Consider the following 25,273-nt stretch of genomic DNA (forward strand, 5'->3'; position numbering starts at 1 on the left):
AGCCTGTCGCTAGTTACTTTGTAATTCATGAGGTTTTTTTGCGAAGTGAGGTCTTGTTAGTCATGTTTTTGTTTCGAAGGTAGTGCTTCTAGTGTGAAGCTATAATGTGTTGTCTTTGTTTTCAGACAATATTATTGTTAAAGGTTTTATGAATAGAAAAATGAAAATCAGCAAAGCTTGTCCTTTCCAGTGGGGCCTTGTGGACACTACTGTAAGGGTCAGGAGCCACATGACTTGTGTGCAGACTCCTTGAGTGGCTTTAGTGGAGGTCACAGAGATCAGGAGGTGGGATGTAAAAAATAGGGAAAAACAGCAGGAAAATAAAAGTGAGCAGCCACCTTAGTTGTCAAGAAACAAAATGGTAGTAGAATACTCATTCACTGGTGCACAGCAGGTAATAGGAGACGAGTGGGAAATGCTCCTATTTGCACAGGCATTGTCCTGTTTGCTGTCCCTCATGGGAAAAGGTCTCCCCACTGTGGGCTGGGGCTGCAGCCCCATGTGCTGCTGAGGCTATGGCTTCTCTTTGGTGCCTCTGAACTGCCAGAATATCTAGTAGCTTACTTAATGTTTCATTCCAAGACAAGATGATTTTTCCTGTCAACAAGGACCCACTCAAAGCCCTGAGTTAGTGATTCACAGAGCTTGTGTGCTTTTTGGACATTCCTGATGAAATAATGTTGTCCTATCTTCTGTGTGTATATTTTATATAAGGACACTTTGTTAGTGATGCCCCTAAATAGTCTGTTACTGTAGTGGTATCCTGTCTGTGACTGAAAGAACTTACACAGAGTTTATTTGAAGAAGGTTCCTGTAAGGTGGCAGAAATGGCAAAGAAAGAGATTGATTCTAATTTCTGCTACTCTCAAGGCATAATTAGTGTATGGTGGGTTTTTTTTTGCTGATGACTCTTGTAGCATATCTTCCATTGTATTTATGTTCTCATTTGCTTTATCTGCCTTTTAGTTTGTCAGAATAGGGAAGTAGAAAACTCTTTGGTGGTTTGCTTGGATACATTTGTGCTCTCTGACCTACAAACAGAAATTCAGGTATAATATTTGTGTGGGCAGTGGCACACTCCTCCTCCCTTGAAGGAATTATTTTGCTGTGCAATGTGTGGAGTCTTTCCTGCTTTATGGGACTCCATATGAGTGAAAGGCTTTCTATTCACTGATGCTTGTCACTTGGGTCAGGAGTATTGTAAGTGGAGGCTGAGAGAAGAAACATGCAACTTATAATAATGGTTGAAAGAACATCAGTTTCTCCTTTTTAGAGATTTGAAACTAATGTGCTGTCAAATCAAGCAGTCAACCAAAAAAGGAACCAAGCACTTTCAGAGTTCTCATAGATTCGTTAGTGAAAATAGAGGCTGTGTACTGTGTAAGTTAATGTAAACATTTTAGCTGCTATCACTGTGAATTTGCAGTAGACAGCAGGTAGAAAGGAAGTTGTGTGACTGGAGTGATTGTGAAGCTGGAAGGGGGTTGTAGTTATGTCTGGAAAAGCAGATAACGCTCCACAAAGTTTGCGTTTCCCTCATTGTGTTGTGCTTAAAACAGCAATGTGCTGTCATGTTTTTGTTCTTCCATGCCCATCTCCAAGAAAAAAAGACTAATATTTTTCTCTCAAATTTCTTCCTAGCATACTTGAGATGTGTCTGAGTAGTGAGGCCCCCTGCATACACAGCCCCTAGAAATCATTGTCTGCATCGCTGAGTCTTGGTGAGTTGTCTATATCCTATTGCATTTAATTGGATTGTGTTGCAGTTTTATCTTCTTCACTGGGGAGTTTGATGTGAGATGTCTTAAACTGATTGTGTGGATACAGCAGAACAAACCTTGGTGTTAAGTAACATGAGATACTGTACACTGAGTGGAAAGACATTTTAGAAACTTTGAAAATAATGGTGAAACTGGTTATGGAAGCAGAGGGTCCTTGCTTTGGTGCCAGGACCAGGAATGGGACTTTCTGCTGAGAAGGAATATTGCATGTTGATCCCTTCAGCCTTTATTATTAGGTTTGTTTGGTATTTTATACTGTAACTAAGGAATTGACATTTTCAGATGTGCTGATTATGGTCTGTCTTATGGCAAAGGTTGAATATGAAATAATACAAGCTTTTCCATCCAACTCTCTGCACTAATAAATTACTTAAATTGAGGGTTGAAATTGGTATAATGACACTGATGACTTAAACTGCTTGTTGCTCAAGAATTACTGTCTTATGACTCCATCAGGCAGTGCTGTGCCTGTTTAACTCTGCTCTCAAGAAGGGATAATACCACTGAGAATTAGAAAAAGAGACCCCTGCGGATTGTTTAAATGCAGACTAATAATAGTTTGGTAGTGCAGTGAAAGAAAGTAGACTATAAATGCTGTGGTTTTATTTTAGGTATGTTTGATATATCAGTATATTCACTTGGTATAAATCTTTTACAACAAATATGCATTTGAGATTTTATGTGAGAACCATTTCAGTGTACTCATGAATAAATGTTGTCTTTTAACACATAGAGTGACTTATTAAGGTCAGAAATATGTATTTTTGAGGCTTGCACACTAAATATAGAGGTGGGAAACGAGCCTGTGAAAGAGTTTTTAGTTGTTTGGTGGATGACTGTTTATAAAATGCCGACCAAATATGGGTAAAATTATGTAAGCCCACATCAAGTATCATTTCCTCTTTTGTTAATTATGTTCAGCAGTTTTTGCAAACCAACAATGCTTTTCTTTAAACTTTCCTAATTTTCTAGCATCAGTGAACGAGAAAGCAGGTTAAGCAGTTTTCCAGTGCTTTTTTCTGTCCTTTCCCTTTTCAGTTCAGATAAAACACTCTGGAGTTCATTCTATTCAATGAAGTTTAGAATTCTGGTTAATAATTGGTTTTTGTTTTATATTAACTTGAAAATGCTTAGCCACAGAGTTATTACTTATTTACACTTATTGCTTACACGATATTGGTTATTATTTATTTACACTACTTACCTACACTTCATAATCATAATGTACTTGTGCAGGTCTTCTCAATAATGATCTGCTTTTGTAATCATTTAAGCAAATTGTTTAAAAAAAATGCAAATACTCTAAAATATTGTTTTCCTAGTGAATAGCACTCAGAATGACTTAGGTATATGTAATAAAGAGAAAAATGTCACTGCCAGGGTTCTCTATAGAGAACATGAAATTTTGTTGTCAAGTTGATTGTATGTTTGTTTTCAGTTGTCTCAATTTCAATTTTCGATTAAAAAACTGAATGCATTAGGGAAATATGAAAATAAAAAGAAATTTCCATATAATTATCTGTTTTTTTTCCTAATTAATTTATATGGAGAGAAAAAAAAACAGCCTGTCTTTTCCTTAGTGTTGCTACATTCTGCACCAAAACTATAGATTTGGTTGATACACTGATGGAAAATAATCTGGTATCTTCACACATGCTGACTGAAACACAGTTTCTGTGTTTAGGAAGTTCAAAACCTTTAATAAGAGCAAATATGACATGAATATTTGTATCTGAAGTCTATGGTGATGACATTGAGGAATAAACCACTGTAAAAAATCTTGTAATGATAGGATTTATAGGGCAAGGATGAAGCAGAGTGATAGTTTTCACTCAAAATATCCTTTTACTTTAAAGTGTGTGGTTATATCTGTGTTCCTATTATAGACAGTTCAGCAAAAGTAGGTTCCATAAGCCAAAGAATAGCTTAAAATTTTGGTTCCATTGAATCCTTGGAAATCTTTCTATTGAGTTTTGAGTGTCCAGGGCTTAAGCCTTATTATTTGACATATTTGCATGTTCGCCTTGTCTGTTGCAAGATCAAAGAGCTGTAGCTGTTTATTTTAATCAGTATACCCATCTGAAATTATACTAGTGTTAGAAGGATACATCCATTGGAGTGTCATTTAAGAAATCTAGGCCTTGGCTTTTGATTAGTGTTTCTTGTGCAATTATGGATGTTGGTTTCGACTGTATGTTGTGAGACTGCACCATGACTCTGACTGAAATTGTGCACATTCAGCTTGTCTACCATTCTATGAAGTTTTTTTGGAAAATGAACCTACTAGTTAAGACTTATTTGGCCTATTTTTCATGTTAGTTTAGGTAGTGGTTAGCAGCTGCTGTGTGCTCACAAAAAAGGGGATGCAATTAGAATGATGATAAGTATACATTTACAAAAAAGCCAAACAGATACAAAATCTGTTTTAATTTCCAGTCTAAAAGTTACCAGTCAGAAAGCATTTTTTATCTCTCTCTCCTTTTTTCATGAAGTGGTTTGCTTTGTAAGGAATAGTTCTCAGCAAAAAGAACATAGATTAGAGAAATCTCAGTTTTCTGTCACTCTTGATCTGGAGAATCTGTTTCCATCTAACTTTGTAGTGATTTCATTGTCGTTTGTGTTGTAGTTAGTGTCAAGTGTGATAGAAAATATTTGTGTGTCTTTTTATTCTGAGTTATAGTGCTTGTTGTTTACAGCTGTAGTAGATACAGAAAATTCTGACAAATGTCTTATTTTTGACTGTGTTCTCTTAATACATGTTTGTGTAAAGGGAATGCTGTCAGAAAATAAAGTGCAATACTGAAAATAAAACTGCCTTATATTGAAACAAATTTTAAGAGCCTTGGGTATTAATTTAAGGATGCAAATGAGGAACTTACAATAGAATTCAGGTACCAAACCTGAATAAGGCAGAGCTGGCTTCTGTGATCTTGTAAAGCAGGGCTGCAATGATGCTTACCTAGAGCCCTGGAGTCAGTTCAGAACACCCTAATTCCCACAGAAGCTGTATTTCTGACATAGTTGAAATAAAATAATGGTATGTGTAATCTTTAATGAATCTGGTCTTCTCTGTGAAGGATGCTTAATCTATGTTGAATTGGTTTGTGATAAATAAAAGGAATGTGTTTTCATTGCTAGACTTCAAAACTGGGGAGTTGTGTCTTGCATGAAATGTGATAAGATTATTCTGTGTTCAGTCACTGCTGTTCAGTAGTGATATTAGTTAATGTGAATTGCCTATGAAGATGCTTGTAAAAGTGGATGCTTGATTATGGTGAATTTAACGTAATCAGCGTTAAAATGATACTCCTAATCTGAGAGTGAAGCTCTGTGTGGGTGGTGCGATGAGCACTGAAGTATTAGGAAATGAGCATCTATTGAGATTTATACAATTGCCCCCTAAAAGCTTTTTTCCCCTAAAATTGGAACTAGAAGTTTACAAAAAACATTATTTTGTGGAAAAGTTGAAATTTACACAAATGTAGTATATTGCATTTCTTTCCTTTAAATTTTATGAAAATCTAGAGTGCTGTAGAGAGAAATGTTATGCTTGCAACTAGCAGAACTAGATTTGTTAGTAATGGAAATACTTTTAAAGTACTTTTGTAGTTTTGAGGCCACAATGTTCAAATTCATTGTAAAGCTGGATTAAACTATTCTTATATATGTAAAACTCATTACCTACTGTAAACGGATTTAAATGGAGTGCTCTGTCAGTGAACTTTTTACTGCATTGATGGAACCAAACTTAATATATATCCAGGATTGTTGAAAATGCTCATTCAATTGATTGCAGCTTGCCTTTTGTAAATAGTTATATCCTGGAAGATTATTTTGAACATTGCAGTTTCAGTGAGATAAATAAAAAATATTTAGGAAATGGGATTGCTAACTTGATTTTATTCACTTTTTAAATATTGGTTTTGACTTTGTAATGGACTTTGCTAAGATTTTTCATTTCTTACCTTGATAGGAACCTTTTTATATGGACAAAGTTATACTGTATTAGCATTAGCAGAAGCAATAGCTGTCATTATCATCTGTGGAAAATCAATGTATATTTTATATATAGATTGATGACATTGTATCACCAGTATTGGAGTCTCAGAATTCCAGAGGGGTCAAGAACAGGACAACTGAGCACTTGCATCATCAAAGAAGATGAGATGCATTTACTTGGGCAGATTTTCCTCTGGGCCTGTCTTCAGTCCCTGAATTGGAAAGAGTGAAATATTTACACGGCTTGGCTCTTGACAGTAAATAGTATTAATTAAATAGAGGGCTTGGAAATGGCACTGGTATTTTAGATGAAGGCCAGTAGATTTTGCCTTGGCTTTCTGGAAATTGAATTCCAGTAGTCTGTTGATTTGACAGCATTATAGTACAATACTTTGAGGTTCATGGATATTTGTGTACATTAAAGTGGGTGAATTTTTCCAATACCACAATGTGGGGATGTTAGGCTCAGAAGACTTATCTGCTGTGATGGTAAGGAAATTTGTAGATTATTATAATATAAAGTCTTGTACAATGTGTTTCTCTCTCATTAATTTTCTTTTATATTAACTGCACTGCCAAGAAATTACAGGTTTTCTTTTTAAAATAAACTTTGGATGTTGAAAAATTCAGATGAAAGGTCCTTGTTAGATAAGTCACAGAAGTTCAGTACGCTGAAAATGATTGGAGAAATATTGGTGAGTATTACAGCATCATTGTGCAGGGCTTTAACTATTCAAATATGTTACAGAAACCTCCTCTAGTCATCTCACTGCAACCAAAAAAGGGTACTGGCACTCTTCTGTACACAGTATTTGTTACAGTATGTGTGTAAATGTGTTGCTGAAACTTTATTTGCAACTGTGGCCATGATAAATGAAAAATATGCTCTTTTCTCCTATTCCAGCATCTGTTTTTATGGTCCAGATTTTTGCCTTTTTTTCATTATCAGTACTTTTCTTCCTTCAGTAATCCCAAATCAATAAACTACAGCATTCTCTGTGCACCAGACTCTGTATCTTTCAAAATGACAACAATAGGCAAACTAGGAATATTTAAAATTAGAATTGAAAAAAGAATTATTTTTATAGTAGGTATTGCAATTTGGTTTCTCCTTGAGGGAAGCTGTAGTAGTGTCAGGAGGAATTAAAATGTTTCTATTCACATTTTTTCACCATGTTTTTCTTAGCTTATATTTGAATGTTCTCACTTAAACTTTAAAACATTATCCTTATGAGTAACACATAGAATTGAAGATCCCTTTTTGCCTTGGATTCATTTGTCCTTCAATCTCTAGGTACCTATTTTACTGCTTTAAAAGAGTGCGATGTCCCCTACATTTCTTTCTTCAGATTGTGGGCTTGAAACTACTGTGTGGTGACACAGTTTATAATAGTATTTTAAAATGGGATAAAACCATCAACATTTCTCTAACAGTGGGTGGCCAACACATGAAATTTCACTTGGGTTAATTTTTATGGCCTTTCAGTTTTCAGTTGTGGTTTTTTGCTTGGCTTCTCTTCACAGATCCTGGTTAGCTGTGTTTTTATTGCTTAGTCCTGCTGAACAGACTCATGTAAAACTTTTTGTGTCTCGAGTTACAGTATGTAACTTCCAGAATGTATCCTGGGGTGAAACAGGGTTTATCTTCAGCTAATGGTACATGGAGCTTGATGCGCGACTAGTAATTTTTAAAATGTTCCTTGTCCCTGACTCTTATTTTAGTCTTTCCTTCCTCATGAGCTTGCTCTTTTGTCAATATCCAAGTTCTAGGCTCTTGATCAGCTGTATTGGGTCTGTATGGCCAAGCTTTGGTAACGGGTAGATTCTTTGAGATGCTTCCTCCTTGTCCAGCAGTGAGTATGCTGAGTGAATTTCTGGCACTTAGGTTGGTAACCCCTGGTGTGCCAAAGACAGACCTGCTGCTGGTCAAGGCTGGGCCGGTTAGGAACAGGGGAAGCACCTCTGAGATAACACTTAAGAAGAAGAAAAAAATGTCCTTGCTCAGTTGTAATTGTGAGCAGGGAAGAGCAGGGTGGGAATGTGTGAGAGGAACAAGTGTGTGTGCAGACACCAAGGTCAGGAGGAGCAGGAGGTTCTCCAGGCACCGGAGCTGGGATTCCTCTGCAGTCCATGGTGATGACCATGGTGAAGCAGCTCTGCCCCTGCAGCCCATGGAGATCCATGGGGATGCAGAGATCTGACTGCAGCCTGTGGAGGAGCCTCACACCAGAACAGGTGGGTGCCCGAGAACAGACTGTGACCCTGTGGGAGGTCCATGCTGGAGCAGGGTCCTGGCAGAGTCCTGCAATCCTATGGAGAGGGGACCCCATGCTACAGCAGTTTTTTGGTAGGACTTGTGTTCCTGTGGAGGACCCAGAGGGGAGCAGCCTGTCCTTGAAAGACTGCACCCCATGGAAGAGTGACCTAAACTACAGCAGTTTGTTGCCCATGGGATGGACTCAGATTGCAGCAGTTTGTAGAGAACTGTTGCTCCCGAGATGGACTCACTTTAGAGAAGTTAGTGGAGAACTGTCTCCCATGGGAGGAACCCCATGTTAGGAGCAGGGGAAGGACTCTTGTCCCTAAGTAGTGGCAGAGACAATAGGTGACGACCTGGCCACAACCCCCATTCTGTCTCTTCCTGCACTGATGGTGGAGAAGGCAGAGCTGGGAAGGAAGGAGGGGGGAGGGGAAGGTGTTTTTAAGGTTTTATTTTACTTCTCATTATCCTTCTCTGATTTTATTAGCAGTAAGTTCAGTTAAAAACTGATTCTAACCTGTTTTGCCTGTGATGGTGTTTGGTGTGTGGGTTTCTCAACTCATGAACCTGTTGTCATACTTTCTTTCCCCTGTCCATCTGCAGAAAGCAGTAAGAGAGAGGTCTTTGGTGGTTGTCTGGCATCTGACTATGGTTAACCCACTGCATCAACATTGAAATATTTGAGGAACCAATACCATTGAGTCAAATTGTATAATATGATTGTTGCCACACTTAAAACATTCTCAGTACAAACCTACAGAAGGCAAAAAAGCCCCAAACCCAAAACACCCCAAACCAGGTTATCTTATATGAGATATCACCTGCTATTCCACCTCTGTCACACCCCAACCATGCTACCACCACTACTGTACACCACAGGCTATGTGCCACAACCTAAATGGATTTGTTCTATTAATTTTCAGCCTTAGTTGATTAGTGCCAAATGTGCTTTGTATATAGCACACACGTTTTACCATTTATTTTTGAATACAGGCATGGAACCATGCATATGGTGGTCTGGTCCTGTTTTAGGTACTGTGGGCACTTAAAGGGGAAAAAAGCCCTAGCAGCCTGTGCTGCTGAACTGGATTCCAGTAACAGTAGTTATCAAAATTGCATCTTAGTTATTCGTCCTCTTATTTGCTTCATCACTTTGGTTTCTGAGCTATTTCCTTCAGCCCCCAGCTTCCAGGAAAACTGTATTGTGGTCTTCTGATACAATCTTGTAAAGCTTTGGGATAGTCCCATGTTTTGTCAGGACAATTTGATCCATGATTGTGAGACTCTTTCTAGAGATTTGAACTTACTTGTATATGTGTATTTTGAGGAGGAATTGCTTACAAAAGATTTATTTTTGACTAGCATAAAGCTGTTAATTAGTTGGCTGGAATTTCCTAAGTAGCTTCATTGAGGAAGGTGGTAAAAGTCCCTGCTAATCAGAAATGCTGTAATGGCTCACTTAGGAAATTCTAACATAAAGTTTTGGATTTCAAGGCTAGAGTTACATCAAGACTCAACTGTCTTTGAGCCAGAGGAAAGCCACCTGCGTGGCTCTGGGTACACTCTGAGTGGGAGGTGTAAGGAGTGCAAGGAGAGGGCTCATGCAGGGCCACCATCTCAGTGGCACAGCCTGTGCTCTGGGTAGGGGGACAGCTGATGGGTCAGATGGCTCCCTGCTTCCTGGCCTCTGGTCTCACTCCCTGGCTGCCCCCGGGACCAGGGTGGCCTTGCCTCTCCCCATTGTGCCAAGCTGGGGATGGGCAGGTGGCCAGCGTTTTACAGCTGTGGCCGAGAGTGTCACCCACTTCACCCGGGAGGAGTGCAGGAGCTGCGCCTGCAAACGCACCAGCAGGGCTGGCACTGGGGCTGCACCCATCTTTGCTGAGGCAGGGAGAGGCTGCAGGGTGGATAGCAGCAGGCCTCCACCCTCTGAGCACCGGGATGTGGGTGCACAGCAAGATGGAGGAGGGAATTGCACTGCTCCTGATTCAGAGCAGAGACTTACTTTTGGGTCTCCTTCCTCTCAGGAGATGGCTGCTTTCTCTGGGCTGCTCAGTGTCTCTGAGCAGAGCTTTGCTGCCTGAGGAATACCACTGGTGTGTAAATAATTTGTCAGAAAACTGATTTTCCTACTTTGGAGGTGAGCATCCTGTCTGCTTCATGTGTCCTACAGTAGGAGAATAGTTTCTTCTCATGCCTACTTTTATAGATGTAATTTATTTACCTACTACCCATAAGGTTTTCTTCTCAGAGAAGGTACTGCAAAGGAAGCTAAGGTATACATTCACAGATATATTTAGCAATTACATCCCCTTGTGGATATTCTTAATGCTTTGAATAGCTTACCCTACTTCGACATGAAGTAAGCTATCTGAAACAAGGGCATTTTTTCCTGGTGAATTGACTATTTGCACAACTTGTAACAGTTTTAAAATATGCGTTTTTCCTGTACAACGGCTGAAATAAAAAATTCATCATAGGCACAGCTCTGCTCCTCGTATCAGATGTATGATTGTCTATAATTAAATGGATGCATTTGACTATAAAGATGTAATACAATTAAAGTTTCACATGGTTGCTACTGCATATACCATCTTTGCTTTCCAAATCTATTGCTAAGGTCAGTGTGAGGTATTTTCTTGTGTAAAATGGATGAGTTTTGAAAACCTGAAAAGATCAAAATGAGACCTATTTAGGCATCTCAGAGCAATTAAGAAGTAAAAATGTGGACTATGTATGAAGTGGCCAGCAGTTGTAGAATTGAACTCAAAAATTTAAACCCACTAGGGAGTACTTTGTGTTATGGTGGGAAGGGCCGTATGCTTTAACTTCTTTTGCTATTGACATGATTTGGAGACTTATTACTGTTCTGATTTTGTGGAAATATTGCTGTATAAGCATAGTGGTAACTTCTTCATAAATGAGCCGTACTCAGTTCTGTTACACTTGTGTAAATAATTTCTACTCAAGTTGTATTGCGGAAGCTGAGAAAGGATGACTGTGACCCTGCCCTTAGAATTTCCTCAGGGGAGTAGGGACTTTTTTTAAGAGATGAGATTCTGAGAAGGGAAATAAGATTTCTTGCAGAAAGTTTGAGCTAACTGGCAGTACAGGAAAGATGAAAATGTAAAATCCAATATTAGGTCAAACCTGCTTCTGCTAATATTTCACTTACATTAGCTGAATGTAAAGACAACATTGTGTTTTATTGGTTTTTAAATGATTTTGCTTACCACTGGCAAGGAAGGAAGTCGGTAAAAGGGAACTGGTATTTTCTTACACAGACTATGTCTTGAGGAGGAGAATAAATTAATGTAACATGGTTTTCTGTGAGGGTGCATATCTGCAACAACATGAGAATTTCTATTGCATATTTTAATGATTAGAAATGTATGGGGTTTTTGTGTGTGTTTTATTTCTATCTTGTAAGTTGTACTGGTTGCAGCATCAGTTTTTAGTTCTGTGTTGTTGGTTTGTTTAGGATACCAGGTTATACCAACTACTCTTATGCCATGCTGGTGATGAGTTCTGTGGCCCTTGCTGTGTTAAGCTTTTGCTGTTGTGTTGAACATGCAGCTAAAATGATTTATTTAGGCTGGCTTAGGGGCAGCTACAAAAATTGAACATATTGTTGAGAAGTTTTTTTAAAATTTTAAATTCCACCAGTAGTTTACATAAGGTGGCAGGAATGTTTTTTAGAATTCGGGGACTTGGAATATTTACCCCTGCATGTGATTGAAATTACCCTCTAATTATACCCAAAGGAATGGACTTGCATAGGTAACAGCAGGGATGGACCTTGTGCTAGAGAGCCAGGGACTTATTCTTCAGTGCTAGGTTTGCTAGAAGTGTACTAAAGAAATCACTTGAGCTTAAGTTCCTCATTTTCTTAGATGTAAAATGGGGTCAATCCTCATTATTTTCTCCATATGCAAAATTCAGATTAATTGGCATTTGTGGTTTGTGCTAAGAAAATAAATATATTTATGCATTTAATTTCATAAAATGTAAATAAAATTCCTGCTTCTCTCTACCAACGTGAATTAATACTGAAATTGTAAAAAAAATGCTAGAGAGAACTTGCCTATTAAAACATTGAAGCAGTGGCCTTTTGCTGTTTTATTAAACAAGAATCAACCTAGATTGTTTTGAGTTAGCAGTATTTTTGTCTGCTTTTGTTATGAGATAAAACACCAAGTATTGACTTAACTTCACATTTCACAGGAGAAGAATTAAAAATTATCCCTGTGAAAGGTGACTATGGAGTTACTCTTTGAAATTCTAATTTAACACTTCAATAATGGGTCAAGCCTTCTCTGAATCCTCTCTGGGATTATTTGATTTGCTGTCTGGTTAACCTCAAGGAAAATGGGATGTCTTTAAATTACTAGAGGTGCTAGCTATCACCTTATAGTGGAACCAAAAGGGAAAAATTGTTGTTTTAAATTAGGATTGTGACCTGATGACTAAGGCCTTGTATGAATGGGGCTTAATTTTAAGATCTAATTCAAGGTTGAAATTGCAGGGTGGTGATTAGGGTGTTTTTTTTTTTTTTTTTTTTTTTTTTTGGGGGGGGGGTTGGGACTTTTTGGTGTTTCGTTGTTTTTTTTTTTTTTTTTTTTTTTACTGACCATCAGCTTTCTAATTGGAGATTAATATAATTGACGGATAAGGGGGAAATGTATTCTTTAACTGGGGGGGAGTTGCAGTTAGGGTTTTACTATTGATTTTGTCTTCAGTGTTATTTATGCATGGAGAAATTTTGTGTTTCTTCTATTTGCATAAATGTTTTGTGCCCCAACAGGAAGTATCTTCATTTTTTTCATAATAAAATTGATTATGAAATTAAATTCACGTGACTGGAACTGAAGGGAGTTCTGCTTTTTATAAGAAGATAAAGAAGCAGCTTGTATATTTTGCAAGTTTATGCATGTATAAAAAGTTTATCCTGCCACAGCATTTAAAATTAATTTGCAAATTACTGAAATACAAGTATTCAGCTGTTTTATGCTGTGTCATACATGAAGGAAGTATTTGGCAGTTATTTAGTAACTTGAATTTGGGGGAGTAAAAGCAGGGGAATTTCAGTTAAAAATTAATTCACTTTAACATTTTACTTCTCACTATTTTATACTAGAAATTTGATGCATGTTGCTGTTACATTACATGTTACATCACCTTTAAAAGTCATATAACAAAACTAGTCATATTCCAGCAGATTGTGTATTTCTTTGTCTTACAAGTCAAATTGAATTTTTAAAAAACATCTCTGGTTTGTGATGTCATAAATTAAGACAGTGAAAAGCTTAGCATAATGCGTCATTTTTAATGGTGAGGATTATTGGATGGAGACAAGCTGTGCAGTGTGCATTGCTTATACTGAGAAAATTCACAAGACTTTTTGACATCAGTTTTGACATGAGTCGTGGGCTCAGCTCCAGCACTGTTCTGAGTGTAGCCTGTCCTGCAGAACTTTTCCATTGCCAATCTGCCACACATCACGTGCCTGTATTTCACTTAAAATTTCTGATTTGAGTAACTGGGTCTATACATAGTTCAAATTGCATATTTAACAGAATTTACTTCCTGTTGCTTCTGAGAATTTTTTGTTCCTTTTTTAAATTAATGAAGCTATATTTATGATGGTGTAGTTTGATATGCATCAATTTGAAATAAATTTAAAATTGTATTTCAATGTCTTGTATCATGTTTCTGATGTTCGTAATTTATATGGAAATTAAAGTCTTAACCAAATCTGAGGATTTGCAATTTTGGGAGGAGATACTAGGTAAAACAGCATAGTCATCAGTTTTTGTACACATGTAGAGGAAAGGAATTTTTTTAAGATATGAAAATTATTTCGTACTCTAAGAGCTGACATATATGCAAGTAAAATAATGCAGTAAGGTTTATAAAGAGAGAAAGGATGCACTTTTGTTTTACAGTGTTTCAATCAAAGATTTGTTTACCAAAGATAAAAAGACCTCTTCTGCTTTAAAATTGATGTAATGAAGTGCTAGGTGCAGCAGAAGAAGGCAGAACTGGGCTTGCGAGCCTCTATCTGAAGAATTGCTAGCATGCATGAGCTGGGCTGCTTGTCCACTTCAAGCTGGATTGCTTTCTGGTGATAGGAGAGGTCCTACAGCCACCCATTTGCTGGTTACTAAAAATAGTGGTGCTGGAGTGAGGAGAGTGCAGCAGCACAGCACCAAAAAAAACCTCTGCAGCTCTCCAGACAGTTAGGATTTAGCAGGCAAAGGGTTAAATCAAAACACCATCTCTGTGGTAGGCAGAGTTGTGGGCCAACTCATCTCCTGAGTCTGGCTCAGGCAGCATTCCCTGGAGGTCACTCATTCGAGCTTTTGGGGAAGAGGGTGGCATAGAGCAGCACAGGTAAAAAAGCTTTTGCTAGGGAGGGTTTTATTTGCTTCTCTTTTTTTTTTCTAGGGCATAAAATATTAACCAAAGTGTCTTAGGGGAGTATGGGGAGTCAGTCAATGGCCAGATAGAAACTTCAAAGTATTACTGTGAAATAGAAATCCTCAAATTTGGGCTCCTATGAAGAGTGAAGAAGAGTGATTTTATTATTGACAGATGAAGTCAATCTTGATTTCTCTTCCCCTTAACTGTGAAGTGACCCTTCAGAAGGTGAAAGGTGGCTCAAAGTCTGCTTAACTGAGATTTGGAGATTTCCTGAATATAAGGTTACATTTTTTGCCAAATGAAATGGTCACAAATCCTCAGGCTTGCTTTGAAATTACAACTTGGCTCAAAGAAGCAAAGAAGAATACCACGTAATAACATAACTTACACAGATTGTTTCATGTGACAGTGTTTAGTTTTTTCTAGCTACTGTTTTCTCTGCATTTTATTTTTAACAGTAGATCTGTAGTTTAAGGTGTATTTCAGATGTGCCTTTTCTTCAGTATTTATGTACAAAACACCGCTAAGAATAAAAGAAGAAATACAGATTTTTATTTTTTTCAAGCTTGCTTATAGCATGCACAGAGAAGTGATAAATATGTTCACAATCCAAATGGAAAACTTTTCAGTATTGTAGGTGTAATTTGTCATGAAAAAATTAGTCACTCAGTAAACCATTTGTTTAAGTATTTCATAAGACATTTTCTCTTTGTGATCACAGCATTTCTCCCAATGGCAACAACTGCTTTCATGTGAAACCAGTAGTAAGAACATGTATTGATATATTTTTAATTTTGTTTAATGTAATTGAACACCTGGAAGTAGACAGGACCATAATCATGTGAGCAGCCAGCTTTCCACAGAACCTCATTTTGCAAATGGCTACTACAGTTATTTAGTGTCTAATCTTTGTTCATGATCCTCAGTTAAGTGGCCTGTGCCATTGTTAGGGTTGGTTTGACATCTGGCCAATATTCCTAGATGCTTACTATTAAGTACTTAGCATGCTTGTTTCTCTGTGTGAAATTAATATATGTTGAGGTTCACAATGGTCTTGTGAGGTAGGGGTTGTACAGGAAAGTCAATAGCAGAAATTAAGGTGAGAGACTAAACTGTGTCTTCTAGATATTAATGAGAAAATCAGTAGGGTGATGACTAGTAGCAAATAGGATAGATTATTTTTAAGCATTGATAGTAGCTCAGTCAACTGGGTTTCATTTGTAGAAGCACACTATGACAGAGTGAGAAGTTGGTGGCTCAGTAGTATCTGTGCAAACAAGCTCCATCCTAGTGAACTTTTTGCCTTCCAGATCTGTGCTGTGTTTGTATTAGCTGGGTCTTTAAATACAGCATAAATGAACAAGAAAAATAACACTCTGGCAAAAACTAAGATGAACACTTCATAAGGTGTTTAAGAAAAACAATCTTGATTTCCCTCTCTCCCCCCTGCCTTCTCTGCCTTCACAGTCTCTGCTTTCTGCTCATGTCCAGCTAAGATAATACAGTAAATGTCTGAGCTCTCACAAGTAAGGCTGTCACATTGATGTTTAACTGACTTTGAAACACTGCAGCTGTAAAGGGGAAATGAATTCTGTTCTCTGTCAAAGCCTGTAAAAGAGTGTTTATTTTAGCAGCTACTGAAGATGGAAGTGTTTATTCCATGACTGCTTTGGTTGTCAAAGCTGGACATATTTTCCTGTATTAATAATATTTGGAGTTTTTCATTAGTTATTATTTCCTGTTGGCTCTTGAAGGGAGCATTGAGATTCTGATCAGTGTCTCAATCTTTTCAGTGCTTCTGAATCTTTTCAGCATTTGAATGGAAATAATGAAATTCCCTTTAGGATGGGGGTGTATGTGTGTGATTATATATTATAGAAAACTTTTCAAGCATTTGCAAATGTCTGATGCTTTTTGATCCCAAAACACAGTAGCTTTTTGTGTAAGAGACGGAGAGGCAGCTCTTCCAGTTTGTTAGGTGATGGAATACTGTACCAAATATGCATGAAATGCAACTTATTACTCATCTAGTTGTTTTTAAGATTACTTCTGTCACAGACTTTTGCTCCTGATACATATTGTTCTTTTGATATTAAAAGACTGACCAGAATCTGGGTGTTTACTGTTACTGAAACATATGTTATGCCATGTAATTTATTTCAAAAGTAGCTTATTGCATGCACTTGCCAAATCCTAGCCATACAACACAAGTGTAATTCTTCTGAAGTGTTTCTGATGCATTGTTGCTATAGCAAGGGGGGGAAAAGGTGAGGGAATGGAGTTGGAGTATTTTTGGTTTGTTTGGCTGCTTAAGATAGATCATCTAGAGCTCAAACTTAATTAAGTATAAGAGTTTGAAACTGAAAACAATAACCATGTTAAGTAAGCCTGTCACAATCTTGGCATCATTAGAAGAGAGAGCAAGCAGTGAGGGAAGCTGGATTTGTGCTGGTGTTGCTTCTAATGGTATGTAACTTACTAATTACCTGTACTGTGAAATGGTTGGTTAAAAGCCAAAATAATGCTTCCCTAGTTCCCTAGGATCCTTGTTTTGAGAGGATTATACTTCCTAGTGTTTTTACAAGAATTACATGGATGCCAGAATGTTTCCCAAGCTTCTCTTTGATGATCAGTACAATGTAATGGGGAAAGCTTACTAAAAATTACTGAAGAAGTGAGCAGGAAAGAGATAAAAAGGTGTGAAAATAAATGAATCTGATAGTTTTATATTCCCTACCTTTGTCCTTTTTTAGTCTAGTTTCTGAGGGAAGTGAAACCCATGTGATCACGACTGAGATAAAACATGTTTTTGTGCGATTGTGGGATAATATGTGTGAGTTTGCTCTTCCACTGCCCTAAAGGAGCTGTGCTTCTGCAAGGCATAAGAAATTACATCATCAGGTATATGACCGTCATCCTGTTAGTGAAAAAAGGTCCTTACCTGTTGGCAGCCCTCGTGTGGCATCAGAAAATCATAATGGGAGAGCAAAATTAGGAATGACTGAGGGCACAATGTCAGTCAAGTGCATCTTTGTCATGCTAAATTTCCATGCTCCTTACTCTCTGCTTATCACCTTGGGATTGAAACACCTTTCTGTGCAGCAGAGGGATTATGAGGTTTAAGATTTCTTATATTAACAATCAGAGCATAAGTTATAGGAAGACACTGTTTTATGTGCTTCAAATCTGTTGAAAAAAATATATACAGTATTAATATAATCTTCTGTAATGTCTATGGGTATTTAAAATGTACACCTCCCTTTCTTTATAGAAAAGTGTGAAAAACTCCATATACTGAGAAATTAAATGTGCATGTTATAGATAGTTTCATTGTACAAAATTGAAGTTCCTACTGATAGCTGTAGTCTTGTTTTTCATCTTTGAATTATCCATAATGTCATGTCTTAACATCCTTTTCCTTTTTTCACCGTCTCTTGATTTTCAAGGTAGAGACAGAAAGAAAATGTACGGTGTTCTCTGGCAGTGGATCAGTACAGGCCTTCATTTGTCCTTCCCCACATCTAGCATAATGATTTTGACAGTCAGTGCTGCAAGTTGTTTGTTTCAGCCTCAGATAATCAATCTGATTAAATACCTTGGTGGTATTTGATATTATACAGAAAGCATTTGAAGTGGCAGTAATATTTCACTGAGCTACTGCTCATGTGGAAAGCTTCATTTTAATAGTCTTGGTGGTAACAAAAACTTACTGAAAAGACTGAGGTGTATGTATGTATATATCTTTTGCCACAAGTGATTGTAGTCTTACACAACTATGAGAACTTTTGTTATGTGCTTAGTTGCTGTTTGGATGAGTGAAAGCAGTGAGATTTATGCAGTTAGTCTATACTAAGTGTTACTCAGTAAAATGATTGAGGGGAAAAGTCCTTTGCATGGTAACATGGTAGAGGCAGGTGTCACAAACTCAAGCTGTTACTGGCCAGTTTCATGTACATCACATTTCTGTGTGGTAAAAGATGCCCTTGATCAGGTCTGATACTCCTGGTGAGGCCAGCTGTACTTAGCCTAGGCTTCATTATTTCTGAACTGGCTAAAAAGCCAGTTTTAGCCTAGGCTTCATTATTTCTGAATTTCAGTGGATGGAAGACTTATATTATAAAATGACACCTAATAAAATTTTCCTAGTGGGGTTAGGAAAGCCCATCACTTCCACTGTGACTCACCAAGTCCTGTGCCTGCTGCAGTGTCTTTGAAAGCCAAGAGTCATAGTTTTATCCCTTAAGTCTCACCTGTCTCCTCTTCTGCCTTGAAAGTAATTTTCAGAGAGACTAAAACTTTTCTACTTCATAACATCAAGGCAGAAGTTAACTTTGCAAATTAAAATAATCACAGCAACTGAACTGTAGTTTCTAATGAAAACTTCTTCATTCACCTTCCTCAGTATTTAAATAAAATGCTACAGTGTGCCTAGTATGTGAATAAATGCAGACCTGATTTAGCTTCCTGACTACGACATAAAAAAATTCAGGCACACTTTTTAAGGAATGGTTATTTAAAAGTAATGTGTTTTTGTTGCAACATGATTATATATTTAACAGGAAACTAGGTTGAAGTCTTTATGACTAACTCTTTCTTATTACTTCTCCTTTGATTTCCAGGAGATGATGACTATAATGATATATAAAATCTTCAGCTAGGTAGCATGATCTTGGATAACTTTCCTTTTTGTCCAATGGTACAAATGATTGCTCTCAATCATTATTTTAGAAAGAAACAAATTAAGGTCAAAACCTATATCAATATAGTATTTTAATTTTCCTTCCAACTTCTTGTTAGTCTGTATGGACTATAAGAAGATGGTAATTTGACCACATACTGAGGGTTTAATGCTTCATGTGCTCAAGTACAAAGTGTAACTGGAACTTGTGTTTGATGTAGATGAAAATCATTGGTTTTTTAAATCAGCAAGATATGCCAAAATAATTAACTCTTCAAGATGGAGTCAAGCAGGGAATTATTGGGAAGAATTTTTTTTCCCTCTTGCATATGTTTTTAAAATACCTTTCTTATTGACAAAGGTAAGTATATAATGAATGGCACGCATTCCTTGACCCTATGTCATTTGCTGCTTAGGAACAGTATTTACCTACAATAGCTGTAAAAGCTTGCATGAGTAATAACTCATGCAATAACTCCAGGTAACTCTTTCAAAAAGCCTTGTGTGGAAAATAAATAATTTGGGAGAGAGTTTCATTTGAGATTCAGAAGCATTAAGCTTGAATATTTTTCTGTGGACCACCAACCCTGTTCAATTAGTTTGGTAGCAATGCAGATGCATGCATTTTATGATTGTTCTTTAAAATACCAGGAATGTTGCTGTCAGTGTGCCTTTTACCATCATATATTACCATGATTTGACAGCTGACAAAACAAGCATGTGAAGGCTGACATTTGTGCCAGATGTCTATCATTATATATTTTTACAAGCTTAATTTTTAATGTATGCGCTTTATATTGGCAGTTTTAATATATTTTGCAGATGAAGCTTAATTGTTTTACTTTTGTGCACATTTATATTTTACTAGATTAAAATTTTACCACAAAATGTACTTGTAATTTAAATTGCTGTGCAGAAAGTAAAAGCTTACTGAAAACATGACCTAAAAAGGTTCAATCATACTTCAGACTTTAGGAAAAATGATAGAAAGTACCTTGTTCTGGGAGAGAAGCTTTTGACCACCTGAAGAACTTGACACTCCGTTTTTATTTTTATCACCTTTTGGTGGCCCTTGAGAAACTCATGTGATACTGTTTTAAGGAACAGAGTCCTGTTATCCACAATCAAGTGTAAAAAAATTTAAATTTAAAATTTTTTCACTGATTAAGCTAGATTCTGTTATTATATGGCAGTTTATGAATCCTTGACAAACTGGTGAAGTACCTTTTGCCATCTTGTTTCCTAATGTGTCTGGGAAGTGCCTCCTTAGTAGGAACTGAATGTAATGGAGTCCTTTGGTGATCCCATAGCTCATGCTATAGACTGACACCAGCTCTCAGCCTCTTTTCAGAAGAATATCTTAGGAAATGGTAGTGGAGGGTAAGAAATATTATTTAATGCTTTAACAAGTGTCAGCAGTGAAGTAGGGTAGAATTAAGTCAAGTCAGATTTTTATTTTCCTTATCTCAAAGAGAGCAAAACATCTGATAAATGCTTGTTACATATGAGATTATGGTGTTGGACAGTTTTACAGACTGTGTTGATGAAAGGGAGATTCTGAAATAAGGAACAGCCACTACTGTGGCATTTTCCTGTGGTGACAGGAGCTCAAGTTGTAAGATTGCCAATTTGCCCAAATCAGATTATGGTTTTACCTGTAGTAAGCACCAGGACTGTTCATTGCATTGTCTCAACGTGATCCTTAGTCTCACTCAAAGATTTATCATGAATCTTATTCTAACAGGTCTGTTTTGAGAATGTACTTGCAAAGGAAATGGTTTTGGTAAGTTAGTTCTTTGATGACCTCTGTGTGTTAGGAAATGAATGCTGCTAACCTGAAGTTGAGCTCTCTGTAGTTGCAGCAGTGACCCCTTTTCCTCACTCCTATGTGGTGGCAAGATAAGCAAAAAGGAACAGCAACTGGATGCCATTGCTTTTGCCCTAATACATTTATGATCCTCTTCCAAATGAGATTTGATTCTGGAGAAAACAAAATGGTGGGAAAAAGACTTATGGTTACAGGAATAAGATGGTAAGGTTATCCACTGAAGTCTGCTTAAAATGATGGAATAAAATTGAGTGGGTATTTTTAAAACAATAAATGTAATTGTTGACTCATTTATTTATTTCCTTTTACATAATGTCCCACCCACATACACACACTTGTTTTGCTCCACTGTACATTCCAAGACTCTGTTTGCACCTAATGTTGTTGCTGTAATCCTGCCCTTGCTTCTCTCAATTCCTTTAAGAACTTTCAAATAATGGTTTGAAATGTTAACACCTCCCCTTTTGAAAAATACTTTTCCTCAGCTTTCCAAATAAGCATAATTTGAATTGTACTTATGATACTTCTCATTTTTCTGCATTTAAGAAACCAAAATTGAGTGCTGTCTTCCTTTGTTTCCTTTTGGTAACAGAAACCATAAAAATGAATACAATCTAATTTGTGCCAGCAAAACTGGTAATGTTATCTGCATACATTTGAACACCATTCAGAATTGTAGTAATATAAAAATCTTCTCTCATCTCCCTTTCCTAAATGCAGAACTTTTGTGCAATTTAATATAACACTGTCAAGGAGATAAATGAGAATTTTTAACTGCAGAAAGGCTTTAAAAAGTTAAGGTACTTGTTTATTCTACCCAAGTGACAAATGTTTCTGGCAAAGATATTGTTATGGCATGTTAGTTCCATTGTAAATATATTAATTTGTATATTTGACTACAGATACTATGATGGATATTTTTATAACCATACTTTAAGGACATGTTTTATTCTAAGATACAAGATATTTTCTAAGATATCTCACAGTATGTAAACTTCTGTTGTACTGTTTATATCAATAATAACCATGAAATTTTAAATTAAGACTGACATTTATTTTCCATGTGCAAGTGAGGTTTCTGTTTCCAGATCTCCTAAACTGCAAGCTGAAACAGTGATTTCAGTACTCATGAATTTCTGTTTGTTTTAGTATGGCATTGTTTCAACATAATTATGTGAATTATGTGTTTATATCCTTTCTGTATATCTCAGGATTTGGTCAATAGGAGAAGTTAAAAGTCCAGCCTCTTGTGATTCCAATAACCAAGTAAACAAATTGTTATAAACTCTGGCAGAAGCAGAAAGATTGGGCTATTGCATCTAGTGCTGTTCTACAAATTAAATGAGTGTTTAGTGCTCTCCCAAGTGTAATACACAAATGGATGTTACTGAAATATGCACTGTTATTATTAGGCAAAAGATCTAAGAGAAAAAACCCTTAGAGTAACAATTCTACTTTTCACATAAATGCCTTTTATTCCTCTCCTCTACATGCTGTTTTCCTGTCCTTTTTCTGTCTACTGGTGTTACATCACTTGCACACTTGGTTTTTAAAGGCTCTTGTGAAAGTATCACTCTATTACTTCCAGCTGAGTAAGTACTCAGTTGCACCTCATAAGCTTTCCAAGTCACGTCTTACAGCAGTGACAACCCTGTTAGGAAAACAACTGAGTTTTTAAAGCCCCGTTCTTGTTCTGGTGCACCACGCCAGTGATGCTCGGAACTGACTGCGGGCCTGTCGATGAACGATGCTGCAGTAATTTCAATTATTCTATCCAGCGGTGATGTGGATGTTGATCGGTTTTCAGATACTAATCCTGTTCCTTAATATAGCAGTTGGCCACATGTGCGAGCTCGTCCTGTTGAGGAATGGCCTTCGGGGAAAATGAGTCCTGAAACATTTGGGCATGGAGTTTATGCATTTCCTAGGAACTGTAAAGCTAAAGAAGAAATGGTGGATGATTTCAAAGGCAATGACAAAGTATGTCACTGAAAAGCAAGTTAAACAGTCTTTGTACGACAGAGTATAAGACTTCTTTTCTCAATTGTGTTTGGTAAAAACTTCTTAAATTTTAGACAAAATTCTTGGGCTACTTAAGTGCTGTCAGGAGTGAAAAAACCCCTTGAAAGCGATATTCAAGGTAGTTTTTCTTCTAGTGCAAATTCGACTATTCAGCCTTAATGTCAACAGCTTTTGTCACCAGGAATGTAATAAAACCAATTGCAGAGTAAAATCTCAGCCTAGCTACTTAGGGATGATTCCTTTCCTGTTGTAAATTAGTGAGAATTCTTGTGAAAGAGGCTTCTACATCAGGAGTGTTTTGGAGAGTGTCAGTGCAGGCATCACTGACTGACTGAAACCTTCATTTGCCTGTCTTAACTGCACATTATGTCCATCTTGCTCTGAAAAGTTGTATTAAAATAATTACCTGTCATCCCACAAATAGCCCAAAAGAATTGTGATAGGAAAGCCATCTTTGAATGGCCTATACACAAAAGGACAAGTAGTTTTTCTGTGCATTTGGTTGTATTTGAAATTACTTTTTGCTGGAGTGTTTCTTTGAGCTATTGTTCTTCAGCTTTGTAATTTCAGAAGACTGCCATATATAAAGTTCAAATCCTCATGGTAAACGACTAGTACTCTTCAGTCCACGTTGAAACATTTTTTCTGCTGAATTATGGGTGCTTGGTTTAGTTACCTATCTTTAGACAAGCATTTTTGTCTGATAGGGCAAATTTAATGAACTGTGGGGAAAGTATGTTTAATTTAAGATCCAAGGATGCTTCTGAGGGACATGTATGTGCATGTGTTCAAAATAGAATTAAGAATAGATCATATGGGTTTTTCTCTTTTTGCCCTTTTTAAACTATGAAAATGTGTTTCAGTGAACACTGTAATATGTGGAAGCTTTGTACTTTCTGGTTCTACGTTGTTCTTAGCTTGCTTTTCATTGCATTTTCATTTACTTTGGCTCCTATGAAATATGAGTGTTAGATTTCTAATGTATAGCATGTTGGAACAGGTTTTACTGCATCGCCTTTCTTCTATTTGTGTGTTTGAGTACACACAGCTTTGAGAGCAATCTACCTTTGCTTACTGATTAGAACATTTAATTTCTTTACAGGGTTGAAAAGAACATTTACTTCTGTAGATCAATAGAAATTTACCTGTTTTGAGTTTAACTTGTAGTTGTTATATGTTTTTGTACTTTTGGTAGATATGACTAGCTTATTTTAAATTAACTTTTGGTCAGAAATCAACCATATAGAGAGGGAAAGGCCTCAGGCAAACCAGGTATATATTCTAACTCTTGGGATGGCTAACATTTTCTGCTTACTGTCAGAAGCACTTCGGAACTCTATTACCTTGTTTTCACATAAAAACTGGATTCATGTCTTGCTCTTGCTTAAAATTCCTTTCATCCCTTCCCCCTGCCTTTTGTTTTTAATTCCTGATTTTTTTTTTTGTATGTGCTTGTAAAAAACCTTAATGAGACATCTAGATTTGAGAGGTCAGGGTACTATTCAACTTGGCTGTAGAACTGTGGATTTTAAGTTTTATGTAATAGGAAGAGTTTTCTTTGAATATAAGTTGTAGATATGGTAGTGTTTGTTCCTAATGATGGCATTTTGAACACATCTGCTCATCATGAGGATATGCTTGATCCTTTTTTGAAGTGTAGTTGAAGGAATGAATTCTGATGGCACCTCTAATATATATGCAAGGCCTTTCTAGTCCCAATTATAGTAATTTGTGATTCTTTGTGTTCTGAGGGACTACAAGGAGAAATGTTCTTAAAATCTGTTTGCATAGCTATTCTCTCATGATATTTGTACATGGTATTTCATAAAAGCTCTTATCAGTTGTCTTAAGCCAGAAGGAAAAAAAATCTGAGAATAGTCTGTATTTAAAGTTTGCTTTGTGGAGTTAGTTGTTTAGAGGACTCTTATATGTTTTAGAGAAGCAAACCAAAATCATGCCATATTTTTAATAAGAATGCTAATTTTGACAGTTGGAGCAGTTGCTGAGGTTGTTTAGATTTCTGATACCTCTATTTTGCTGTCTGGCTTTGTGTGAGCATTTAAATTATTTTGGATTAGTAATTTCTGCCTTTTTTTTTTTTTTTTTTTTTTTTTTTTTTTTTTTTTTCCTACCAAGGTTCCTAAAAATGGAGGCAGTAGTAGTTTGTTCCTTGACACACTTTCATGCTTTACTGGGACATAGAGAACTCTTCAGGGAATTTTACAGAACTTGAGTAATTATAACTGTGCATCAATTTGTTCATGTAAGAAACCAGGAAGATA

General features: G+C 36.8%; 1 protein-coding gene across 3 annotated transcripts in view; it reads left to right on the top strand.

Annotated features, from left to right (window-relative positions):
- The window catches only part of NCOA2 (nuclear receptor coactivator 2), a 187,007-nt gene that overhangs the window by 8,106 nt on the left and 153,628 nt on the right, over positions 1-25,273 (top strand). For all 3 annotated transcript variants that reach the window (XM_021543382.3, XM_021543379.3, XM_021543378.3), the window contains exon 2: positions 1,642-1,721. The gene's annotated coding sequence lies outside the window, so the exon portion shown is untranslated. The remainder of the gene's footprint in view (positions 1-1,641; positions 1,722-25,273) is intronic.

This window comes from Lonchura striata, chromosome 1, assembly GCF_046129695.1.
Source record: "Lonchura striata isolate bLonStr1 chromosome 1, bLonStr1.mat, whole genome shotgun sequence".
Lineage (NCBI taxonomy): Eukaryota > Metazoa > Chordata > Aves > Passeriformes > Estrildidae > Lonchura > Lonchura striata.